The sequence below is a fragment of the Poecilia mexicana genome, unplaced genomic scaffold, assembly GCF_051168715.1.
Source record: "Poecilia mexicana isolate PSO_F unplaced genomic scaffold, ASM5116871v1 scaffold_3, whole genome shotgun sequence".
NCBI classification, from domain to species: domain Eukaryota; kingdom Metazoa; phylum Chordata; class Actinopteri; order Cyprinodontiformes; family Poeciliidae; genus Poecilia; species Poecilia mexicana.
Genome location: NW_028263372.1, coordinates 10,567,196 through 10,579,539, shown reverse-complemented (window position 1 = coordinate 10,579,539; position 12,344 = coordinate 10,567,196).

Below are 12,344 nucleotides of genomic sequence, written 5' to 3'. Positions count from 1 at the left end.
TTAATCTTTTGGCAGAAATTTACTCCTCTCTTCCTCCCTCCTCTCCTCATGTGCAAAGATGAAAGCACACATGAGCAGAACGCACTGCTGTAGGGTTTATTCTGCATGACAAAAACAATGGCGGCTAGCATTGTGCCGTGCTGCGCTACTTAACCTGTTCACTTTAGTTAAATTTCTGATGATGAATATATACGTGTTCATGGGAAAAGGGAGAGATAGGTTACTGTTTAAAATGTGGTTGAGCTAGCTAGGGGTCAACAACATGCTAAAATGTCAGTGCCATCTAGTGGCCTGGCATGACAACTACAGCTGGCTGAAGGTGTCTTGGCGGTGCCGTCTAAATGTGGAACTTTTTCCGATCAACATCTGGAAACACCGTCAGTTTCCAAGCAGTGGACTGGTGTAAACACAGCCTGTACCTTGGGGACAGAGGGAGGACAAAGCAGACCAGAAAAAAAAAAAAGCTGCAGTTTAGGTTCCTATCTGACAACACAATCATAGGCTTACGAGAAAAAGATACTACTGTTTCCAAGCATCTTTTATTGTTCCAACTCCAAAAGGATTCAACTAAAACATAGTTATTAATATTAATAAGCTCCCACTTTAAAAAAATATACATTTATTTTCAGTTAGAATACGTGAATATTAGTGCAAAGTAAAAGAGGTTGTCAGCGTATATCCCAGGTCCTTATCCTGTTGGACTGCACTGAAAAACGGCAGCTTACAGACGACTTGAAACTGCAGAGCAAATCACTGTAAAAATGAAAAGCGGTGGGAGAGCGCCGTGCTTCTGCAGGTTTTATGTCTCCATCATGCGTTGACACCCATATGCTGCTCTGCTGCTACGACTCCAAGGCCGGCAGAAGTGCAGCTCAGAATGTTAATGACGAGGAAAATAAAAATCAAACGGCGATATTACAGCAACAATAAAACCGCACCCTGTGATGAGATTCAGTTGAGAACAAGCAATAAATGCGGATAAATGTACATTTTACTACGCTAATGAATACATTTTTTAAAAATGAAATTTTCGATATTTGTCCGATAAACAGAGTCTGTTAGTCAAAGGGCTTTGCGTTGTATCCTGTTCACTTTTTCACTTCAGAGCGAATAAAGAAAAGCCTTGTCAAGTGTGTGGAGCCTGTTGTAATAATCCATGATCATAAAAAAAACTATCATAACCGGACACCAAATATCAACAAATGTCAAATAATTTAGTAAATAATTGTAGTGACATTTAAGACAAGGTACATCTGTTAAATATGTGGTCTAAAAACGAGCAAAAGACGTTTACCTCACCCATTCAAGTAAATTTCATGACTTTAATCTTCAGTGTGCAGAAGAGAAATTAGTTTTTTTTTTAGGTTATATAAAAGTGCAAGAAACAAACAAACAAAAAAAAATATTTTTGTACAATTCTGGACATCCGCTGTTGGTTCTAAAGAGATTCAGCTAACAGGATCTCCAGATGATGCTGTGCTGAGCTTCATTGGTCCTGACTCCACCCGCTCTGTTGTTTGCTGAACCTTCTGGAATCTATTTTTACATCATCCGTCATTTCTGCATTGGATGCGACACCTGAGACAATAAGGCTGCTTCCACTATTTTAAGCACTTCTTCTTCACCTAAGCTGTGAATGTTGTGATCGTTCAAATCCCTCTATCCTCCAAATCCTTGTGTCCGGCTTAACGTCGGTGCAACACTGGTGTCTGATTTGCTGCAACGTGTCCAGATCTTGGTATTGGAGGAGGTTTTACTACGGATTCGACTTATGGGAAAAAAAAAAAAAAAATCTAAATAAGCAGGTGACAGCGGTCCTTTGGCTTAATAGAAGTGGTGATTCTGAATTGTTTGGGTTGTTTTTTTTTAACTCTCTTTGGGTTAATCAGTGAGCTGCAACACATGAGCGTTACCATCTGGCCACCATTAAAACATGTTTTACCCAGAAGTCCTGAACTGCCATCAGAGCACTGTGCTTCGTTACCACACAACAACGTCCTTATGGTGCATTAAATGGCCCCATGTACATTAAATTGTCTATACCGACATACATAAAAAATATCAAACTTTTTAGTCAACCAATGCCACTGCAGTCTTAATCAACACTTCTCAAATAACATCCTTGTCCCTTTTTCTATGTTGGGTTATTAAATATGACCCAAACTCCAGTTCATTAAACAGAAAATGGCTGACAGACCGAGGAAAACAGCATTTCAAACGGCTCATGAGCCGGGGCTATGCCGCAGCAAAGAAACAAAAAGCTCCTCCAGCAAGAGCAGCAAACACCCACTTCCACCCTGTGACTGATTAAGAGCCTTCTTATCTAGAGGGGCCGAGATAAGAAGGGCCGAAATTATGAATTCTGTGAATCTGAAGGACGATCTGCTCCGTATGAGCCAGTAGGGGAACAGACAGCTTGTTTTTTAAAACGTCCAATCCCACAGACGGAAACGTGGCAAAGGCTGAAACGCTTTTACCCCGTTTCAAATCTTTTGCTCCAATAAGACACTGCAGCCTAATCTGAAGAAAAAACTAAAAAGTACTAGATGCTTCCCCTTTTAACAATTGAGCAACATGTGCTGTTGCTCAATTGGTGGCCCAATGACTTGGGTCAGACATCTGGAACAAACTACATTAAAAACAGAGAAACGTGGATCCTTTTAAAAGCACTGAGGAATATAAAGATCCTCAATCCTTTTGTTAGTGATGATTTTCCTAAATAGCCTGCCCAACAGTCAGTACTATGTAACCTTGTGTAACGGGTAATTTGAAAACCCAAAAGTTCAGCCACAACACAGGAGTGTTTAAATAAGTTTATTGAACTGAACTCAAGATTAATGCTCTGGTCAAGGAACACCACTCGTACCTCTGCAGGGACCAAAAAAAAAAAAAAGGCAAATTCAGTCATTAAATGGGTCAGAAGACGAAACAATGAGCTCCACTGACTGGCAGCGGTTAAAGTGGGCGAAGACGCAACAGATACGGTGGCGCCATGAGCGAACGGTGGTCAGCTGGGAACTCAAAGGCGACAATCGGATCCCATCTGGAGGAGACGTTAAAGCTGAAGATTTTCTCGGCACTCTTCGGTTTACGTGGCACAGCAGATGCCAATAACGACAGCTGTCGGCGACTACGGCGGAAGAAGTACTCCTGAAACACAGCTCAAGTTTGGTTCAGTGAAAACTTCCACAGTTGAAGCACTAATGAAAAATCCACATATGTGTTCAGTGAGCAGGCACTGGTCTAACTCATGGAGACAGATGTCAGGAAACCTAAAGAGGATTAAGCGAGAATCCGTGGCCAAGATTCAGAGTTGATGTCCAGATATCTGAAAAGCATTAGAAGTCGACTGAGGGCAACGATGCACAGCCGTACACTTGGTCAGCAACTTGATGACAAACTAGAGCGAGGAAGGACCGTTTGCCGTCCTACTGGCACAAGGCTGATGATAATCTGTCAGCAATGCAGCTGGGGAGAGTTTATGTAGTGCTGCACACAGGTGAGACGGGGAGACTGTTGGGGGTTTCCCAGGTGGGCTTCATTAGGCTGATTGGAGAGCAGAGTCTTGGCATGACCAACATGGTGAGAGGATACGAGGCGAAAACACAAACTCAGCACAGGCCTGGCAGAAATGAGAAGCATGACATCATCAATACAGTTACACCATGTTTTACCTTTAAATTGGCTTAAACATGTCATTTTGATATTTAACATTTTTCTTTTTATATATTGGGGTTTTTTTTATGTGGTACTTCCTGATTTTACTTTTCATTGCTAAAAATGCTAAATGGGCAAATTTCAGACAATTTTCCGTACTAATTAAGATAAAAATCATATACAAAAACAGAAATATTTCTGTTTTGTTACACTACTGTTTGCTGTAAGTATACTTGAAACTTTGGGTTAATATCTTTCAACATTCAAGAAAATTGAAATTATTATTGGTGTCGTCAGTCAAAAGTTCTATTAGCTTGAAAAGTTCTTCACCTTTTTTTATATGAAGGATCAAACAGCAAGCGTGTTGTAAGGGATTTTGCTTGAGGTACAGACACACTAGAGAGTGTTGTTAACTTTTTAAGCAGCTCTCATCGGAGAGGAAAGCAACAGTCTCTCAGGACAGCACACCGTCTTTCGAAGTCATCCACAGTTGGAGGAGCTGCACTTTAAAGAACAAAGTAAGGACGTAATTAATATTCTCATCACTGAGAGGAAGTTTGCCGAGTTGAAGAGCATCAAAGAAGAATCAATCTGAGCCTCAAACATGCAGGTTTCAGGGATCAGTGGTAATGCAATAAAATAGATGAGGTATTTATCCCACATAGTCTAACTTCATACCCCACTGCAGCATTGCTCTTTAACTTTTTGTCCTGCAGCTCTTTTTGCATTCCACACAAATAAATATCGCTTTTAACGCAGAAGCCTGCATTGCGTACCAGCAGGAACAATCACCTCACACGGTAAACGCAAAAAGTATCGACTCTCTCACAGACATAAACAAACGTACTAATTAAAAACAGGTAACTGTGTGGGGAAAGCGGTGCAGGCTTTGGGTGACAAATGTCAAAACGCAGTTGCTCCAGTCCTGACTGTGGTTGAAGGGGAAAGGACAAACAAAACGCATTCGTTAATGGAAAAAATTGAAAGATAGCAAACATATGGGTTATGATGCATATTCTGAGAGGCTAAGCTTAGAATATGCTAATACGGGAATTGAAAATAATCAAGTTTACCAAGTAAATATGCACACTGTGAAAAGCAGAGAACAGTTGTGGGTGGCGGCTGGTCATTCTGCTGCTAAAACAAACTGCATCAGCAAACACAGCCTCGCCGATGTATCTTTTAGAAAGAGTAAACCTGGATTATTGGATTTCTCTGTAGAACAAACACTGCGGCGAACTGACTACGACAAAAAGCTATTTTCAATTAAAGAAACTCTTAACCTCAAGCCAACACAGTTGTCTCCTTCTGCTCCGTGAGTATTACTTCACTATATCTTATTTAAAAACTCCCTTCAGGTTTTTGATGCATCAGATCATAACTCAAGACAAATTGGGACAAATATACTTCATGGAGTACGATTCAGATTTTATTATAACATCAGAAACTGAGCAGTAAACGGTCGAGCCTCCTGCTGTGAATACCTTGACAAACACGGTCCTGGTCTGCAGCGGAGTCACTGTGCTCTTATCCACTTCTCATCTACTGCTGCGCTGCCACAAATACATTATCCTTCCTGAATTAAGCAGATGAAATGGTGATGGAGATGAGGAGGCTTAGTTCGCTTCCAGTCGAGGTACGGAAATTGACGGAACCCCACCCATAACTCTCATCTAGATACAGCTGGCAAGCCCTGAGCTGTATGTCTGCTAAACAGGTGACTCCTGTCCCTAGTCGAGCGGTAAGCTTGACTAATTACTCAGCTCATGACACCTCGTTGGATTTGTTTGATTTTATAAAGAGTACAATGGCCAAAACATATGCTTTGCACAATAAGTCTTTTTTTAGTGTTCCTGTTACAATAATGACGGATAAATGTTCTGGAAAAACATCACTACTAATCATCAGGGTGCTATATGATCTCTGCAGCAGTTGGGATAATTGTTGCTTTTTTCTTTAAAAGGCATGTCATTTTTTTTTTCCTTTAAATTGCTTTTGTGATACTGTGGTGTTTTTACTCCGCTGGCTGTCACACTGCGAGAATTTCATACCAGCTCATGCCTACTGATGAGTCGACATAGGCGAGAAAGGAGGGGAAAAGTGCCTTCTCGTTAGTTCACCAACTGCATACCAGTGTGTTAAGAAAATAGCATCAAAAACGAGAACATACACAAAGGGGTCAGAGTATGTGAAAACCATTCCCATAGCTGCTGGACATTTTGGAGAAAAGCAACATTACTAACCTTCCATAAAAACCCAAAGTTAGCCGTCTTAAAAAGCACTGCTGCAGCACAAGGCTGCATAGTGCCACTGCAAATTCTTGCATCGCTCATCTTCTTCTTCTCGCTTCAGGCTTGACTGACCATAAAGAGAAATGTTTTGTTTTTTTTCTGACTGAAAGTAAACCTTGGAGGGGTGCGAGGACTTACTGGTCTAACCTTAGAACAAGCAAAATTTGCCAGAGGACATGTCCGTAAGGGATTACGTTGGCAAAACAAAACAAAACTGCTTTCTCATATATTTTAACTACACAACTTCAAGTGTCCAGGGTGTGGTCCACCTTTTCTTCATTGACTTCTTGGAAAGGTTCCAACACTTTGTGACCCTGAACAAGAAATATAGGTACAAATTATGAGAAGGTGACAGCTGCCAACTCCAAGCAGCTTTATGGAAAGACTGAAAAGTAAATTATAATCCACTTGAACATTGTCACTTCTTTCACCTTGTAAATTAAAACAAAGTACAATGTGGGTCTTCCCGTATCAGCAGTGATGGACAACGTGCTCAGCTCTCGTACTTGAGCAGGTGCATTGATGCTTAAGGTCAAATCTTATTCGATACAAGTAAAAGTTGCTAGGTGAAAGGTTTATTCAAGTTAAAATGCTAAAGTACTTATTTTTAAAATACTCAATTCAAAAGTACAGATTGGTTCCCCTTCTTGCGAGGAGCGCAGCGTGTGACCAATTGCATTTTAGTTTAGAAAAACAGCAACAGCTGACTACAAAGCAATGCTGAGCCAAGAAAAGTAAAGAAACTCAAGTAAATGTACTTTGTTACTGTTACAAATCTTGGGTTTAAGATGGCTGGTAGACAGACAAAAATGCTCCACAGTTAAATCTAATTTTTAGCATTTAAGAAAAATAGCTGACATAAAATCTACTCTATTTGTTAGTTGGAAACAGTTGTTCATGCCTTCATTTCACCACTTTCGTCTCACTGCGATTCGCTATCGGGATCAGCCGGTTCTCATGCTGCTGCACGCCTTTTAGCAAAAACACATAAAAGAGCACATTACCCTTATCCTGGCTTCCCGCCACTGGTTGCGTTTTAAACTTCACTTTAAGGTCCTTCTGTTTGCTTTTAAGGTTTTAAACAGCCTTACCCTGCTTTACGTGGCTGAGCTTCTCCACCGTTACACTCACTCCGGACCGCTGACCAGCTGCTCCTGGTCAATCCCACCTCTAAGCAGAACCTTTGCTTTGCACATTTAACAGGACCCTTCACTGTCCAAATATCTATTTTTACTAACTGAACCCAATTAAGACTTGATTTCACTCTACTTTTATTGGTGTTGAATTTATCTGCGTTTTCTATCATATTTTGTATCGAATTTTAATCCCTTCACGTTGGTTTGTGTTTAACTTTGTCATTTTATTTAACATTTTCTTTTATCTTACGTATCTTTGATTTTAATAACTTTGTTTCAGTTGTGGTTAGTGTTAAACCATGCTATAAATAAAGTTGTTGCTCTTGTTGATAATCCTTGACCACTCATGATCCTGTCATTGGATCAAAACTGTTGTTTCCTTGCACAGTTTTGATAGGTACGGACCAAACACACCAAAAGAGCTGTAGTTTTGGAGATGCTCTGGCTGAATTTGCTTAATCCTCCTGCGGTCTTAGCACGATGCTCAGGAGGAGTGCGGCAAATGCCACGGTCAGACCATCAGTTCTCGAAACCACACAAAAAAAGCCTTGTAAAAGCGTACGTGGGCTCAGTGTAACCCTTTCCAGAAAGGGTTGCAGTAAAGATTGTGGGGCCCAAATAGCCACATCACTTACTTTTGATAACTATTCCTGCTTCCATATGGACTTCAAGGACAAGTTATTGTCTTTTGTCATATATCACACAAACTATCAGGTGTAAGGTTGTAAAGATAACGATTGTTATTGGCCTCACTTTTCAGTCTTCATAATGCTGTGCATGTATGAATGTTTTAGTTCTTGCAAAGTTCTACAACGGTTTGTCTAAAGCCACCATGGCCACACTGACGGACAAATGCAGACAGTTGAGAGAGAAGTTTTCCAACAAACCGGCAAACCTCCTGAAATAAAGGGTGCCATCAATGGATGAACAAAATAGAATAGACTTACCATCAATTCTTTCTTCAGAGAGTTTAGAGAGGGAGCAGGGAAAAGATAAAGTCGATCAGAGCGGAAGGAGACAATAACTCTGTCTCTGCTGATCAATGAAGTCTCAGAGGATTGATCATTATGCTCCCCTATCTGCCACCAGACAAGCAACCTAACCCAGAGCAAACAATGACAAGTCTGAACTTGAAGACTATGGCTCCTCTTGATGACTCATTCTGGACCCCAGTACTTTAGTATCCAGTCAAACTTTCAGCAGCAGTTGAAGACATTATTAGTGGAAGGTGGCGGGGGGTGAGTCTGAACCCACCGTAAAACAAATGATGGTGAAGCTTTACTAAAAATAGTCAAATCACTGATGTTTCCAACTGAAAATGCTTGGTGGAGTTACTGATTAGATCACAGAGGAAAATCCAGAACGTAACCAATAGTAGACTAAAATAAATGGATTTAAAAAATAATGCAGCACAATGCCAGTAGAAACAAAAATAGATACCTAAAAGCAAAAATCAAAAGAAATGTTCATTCAAGAAGCTCAGCTGATAAGGAAGATATTTAGCGATCAGGATGGCAACACAGAGGTTGTTCAGTTGAGAACATTGCATAAGACTAAAATCTGCAGTCTATGTATTTTCCAGAGGAGCTGGTTGGTTAGAGGGAGCATTGAGCATATAATTGCATTGTTTTTCACTTACTAGCCCATTTTGGGGTGTCCATTTTCTTTGAAAGCACTGAAAGATGGTAGCTTCTTAGGTTCCCACATAGATAACTCTTCATGACGTGAAAGTAGTGGGGCTTGACCAACCAATCAGAGGATGAGTCTTGTCCTTAACGCCTATTGGCTTTCCATCCCCATGAGAATTACTCCCGATTCTCCACAATAATCCGACCGCTGTCAATTAGTTATTAGTAGTCAAGATGCCGACTACTAATAACTAAAACTCCACATATGCTCCAACTCTGCTTTAAAGGCTGGATATGAGGTTTTATATAAAGATAGGTACTTGTTAAATGTGTCTCAATGCGCTGATTTAATGTCTAACATTCAGCAGCTACTCTAGCTGGCTTGTCAGTGCTGGGCGATCCACACTGCAGTACAGTAGCAGGAACACTGGAGTACATTTACACTGCTGCACACTGGAGAAATTTGATGGCTGAAGAAGGGATTGTCTGGTCTCTGAGCACATCACCTCACATCAATCAACGTCTCTCTTTTCCTCCATTTCTCTCCCTTGGAATAGGCTCGCCTTAGCCCACAAACAGTCTTACGAGACACACACACACACACACACACACACACACACACACACACACACACACACACACACACACACGGAAACTCAAACAAAAAGACCCCGAGGAGCGGCTTTCCCATTGCCCTGGCACATACAAACTAGCATGTCAGCTCTGATTATTAGCTCTGTTCATTGCTCGCTGCAGGAGCTTCTATTTTAGATCTGCTCTTCCTCATTGCTAACAAACTCAGAAATACAGACATGGAAGGGAAAAAAATTCAAGTACACCTTAAATTAACTAGGTTTTACATGTAAGATGATAATTCAAATAATAATATTGAACTTTCCTGGTCTTTACAGCATTGTAGAACCAGGGACTTCAACATCTGATAATAAAAGTCAGGAAGGGTTAGTAACACTCAAGTTCTGCTAATGGCAGGTTCTTGATTAACTGACCTTTCAAAAGCTTGAGCTAACTGATCAAAAGAGTGTGGTCAGTCTTTAAGAGAGATATGCATTTTAAGGTATTGCTGTTAAAGCAATTTCTCCTGAATTTTTGTGCAGTTTTGTAGCTTGATGCATTGTGTCATAAAGGAAATAGCCACACATAGCATGTATCCAATGCATGACTTGATTTTGGGTTGTCCATTTAGGAATAGGTCAGTGTCTGGGATCAGGGTTATTCCAAGTTTACAACTGTTGAGTTTTCCTGTCAAATATCGTTACAGCGTAAAGTAATTTCACTGAAATGTCAGATACGGTACCAGAGTTTTCTCTTGCATTTTAACCGAGTATCGGGGAATTTCCCCATAACTCTAATCTTATGTAATTTTAGCAGCAGGATTAGTTGTTTTAGGTTGGTTTGAAACAAGAAAGGCACAATTACTCGAGCTTATCATATCATGAGAATCCTAAACAAGAACTAGTCTGCATTCAGTCCATCATTTCATGTATTGAAATGCCCTAAAATCTCATTTGGAACATTTAATGTCTATTGTCACAAGGATGTTGATCTGTGTATTTCCTGTATCTGCAATGTCCACGATAAGCCATTTGCTACAAATACAAAATTAATTGGGAGGAACTCCTAATATATATATATGTCCCTGAAACACAATGACCATTTGTTAGTGTATCTCACCAGATGATATCCAACCTGACTTGTATATGCAAACAACAAAGATGGGGGAAATAAAGTGTCTTATTGTGAACAAATGAAATTATTGTGTGTTATTGTGTGAAAATATTCGTTGGCCAACTTAACATGCTTTTTTCTTCTGCAGTGGAGTCTTGTGTCGGACGTGACTTTCTGCCAGAAGTCTTTCGATGTGTACCTGGTGGTGGGTGGTTTATGGTGAAACAATGTTCTTTCCCATTCTGGGTTATGTCCCCAATGGTGGTCAGTGAAATATTCAAAAGTTTAGAGAGAAAAAAAAAGCCTGCAACAATAAAGTTGTGGAAGTTTTAGGAGCACTCTGTGCTTGTAACAACTGCAAACTTGTTCTGGTGGGATGTATTGGTAATAAGAAAAACTTTATAGACCATCAGTCATAAGAAAGCTGGGTGATATTCTGTAGAAAATATTAGTAGAGAATGAGATTCTTTATAAATACTGAATGATTTCAGTTAATTTGACTGTCCAAAGATGTCTTCTATTTCTTTTTTACATGTTGAACACTTTCCATTTTATTTCCATTGTTTTATCTACTTATGCTTGCAGTTAAAGGGTCAGAGGTGAGGTACACCTTGGACCGGCTGCCAGTTTCACGCAGGTCAAGACATAAATTAACTTATAAATCAGTTTCTTTTTACATCTTTGCATGTGTAGATTGCTTGAATGACTACTGATACATGGTGTGGAATTTGTGTCAACCGTTATCAGACGTATATTCAATGAGAAGCTGTGACATGTTGGGTAAATATTTGGCCCGCCGTATGAAGAAGTATCTCGAGATCAAACAGTCCGTGGCATCAGCTGAGTATAAAAGTGAAAACTGTGACAAATGCAGTCCATTCCTCAGCCGCACATCCCACGTTGCTCATAGTGCTCAGAGCAAGGTGCATGTGACCATGAGGAAACAAGCTGAGAGAGAGCGAACAACACTGTCAGTCCCAGAGGGGGAGCTGGAGAGCAAGAATAAGATTTGAGAGAGAGAAAGAGGAATAAAGGTGGGCATTGTGTGATTCATGGGGACTGTTACTGTTTCAGAAAGGTGTCTCTTCCCATCACGGTTCAGACTCTGCTTGTTGTAGCAAACACAGTCACAGGCAATGTAGTACACATCCCACTTCATCTCTTCTTCCTCTTTTCCCCTCTCATCTCACTTTTACTTTCCTTTAGACAACACAGTAGAGAAACGCTAGAAGAAAGTCGGTCTTCAACGAGACCGTCTTTCAACGAGAGACGTCTCTCAGACAGGCAACCTCAAAGATTCAGACCTGGACAGCATGCAAAGATTTTTCAAAGCATTCAGAAATGTATTCAGAAAAGAAAGAAAAAAAAAACACTTTGATACATCTCTGACACCGAAAAACAGATCAGACTGACGGTTTGGGAGTGAACAAAGCCAGAGTGTGCAGCAGGTGCATCTAAAGTCAAGGACGGAGGCTGAAGCCTTCGTGAAAAGACCTTGCCTCAAGACAGAACCTAAAAGAAGAATTCAAATGAGTTTTACTATGTGATTGTATTTTAAAACATTACAGCAGTCCATAGATGCAAGAACAACAAAAATACTGAAATCACAACTTTGCTTTAAGTAGGTCATGATTTATGTGTCTAAAATTATTTCTTAAATTTATTTCTTACTTGAAAACATAATCTTGATTATTAGAATAACAGAATGTTCTGCTAATATCTATGTGGTCCCAGTTGCTCAGGTTATGGCAGGAGATACGATTAGCTAAACAGATACCACAGAACTCTACAGTACAATGTCAGCAAGTCACCCAAAAACTAGGATGCTTAGAACAGATACATTTGTGGATGTGCCATTACTTTCTCCAGCTAAGCACAAACAAACCTAAAGAGGAAAAAATCTAGAGACAGCACACAGCTTCAGTTATTACACCTGAAAACCAGAT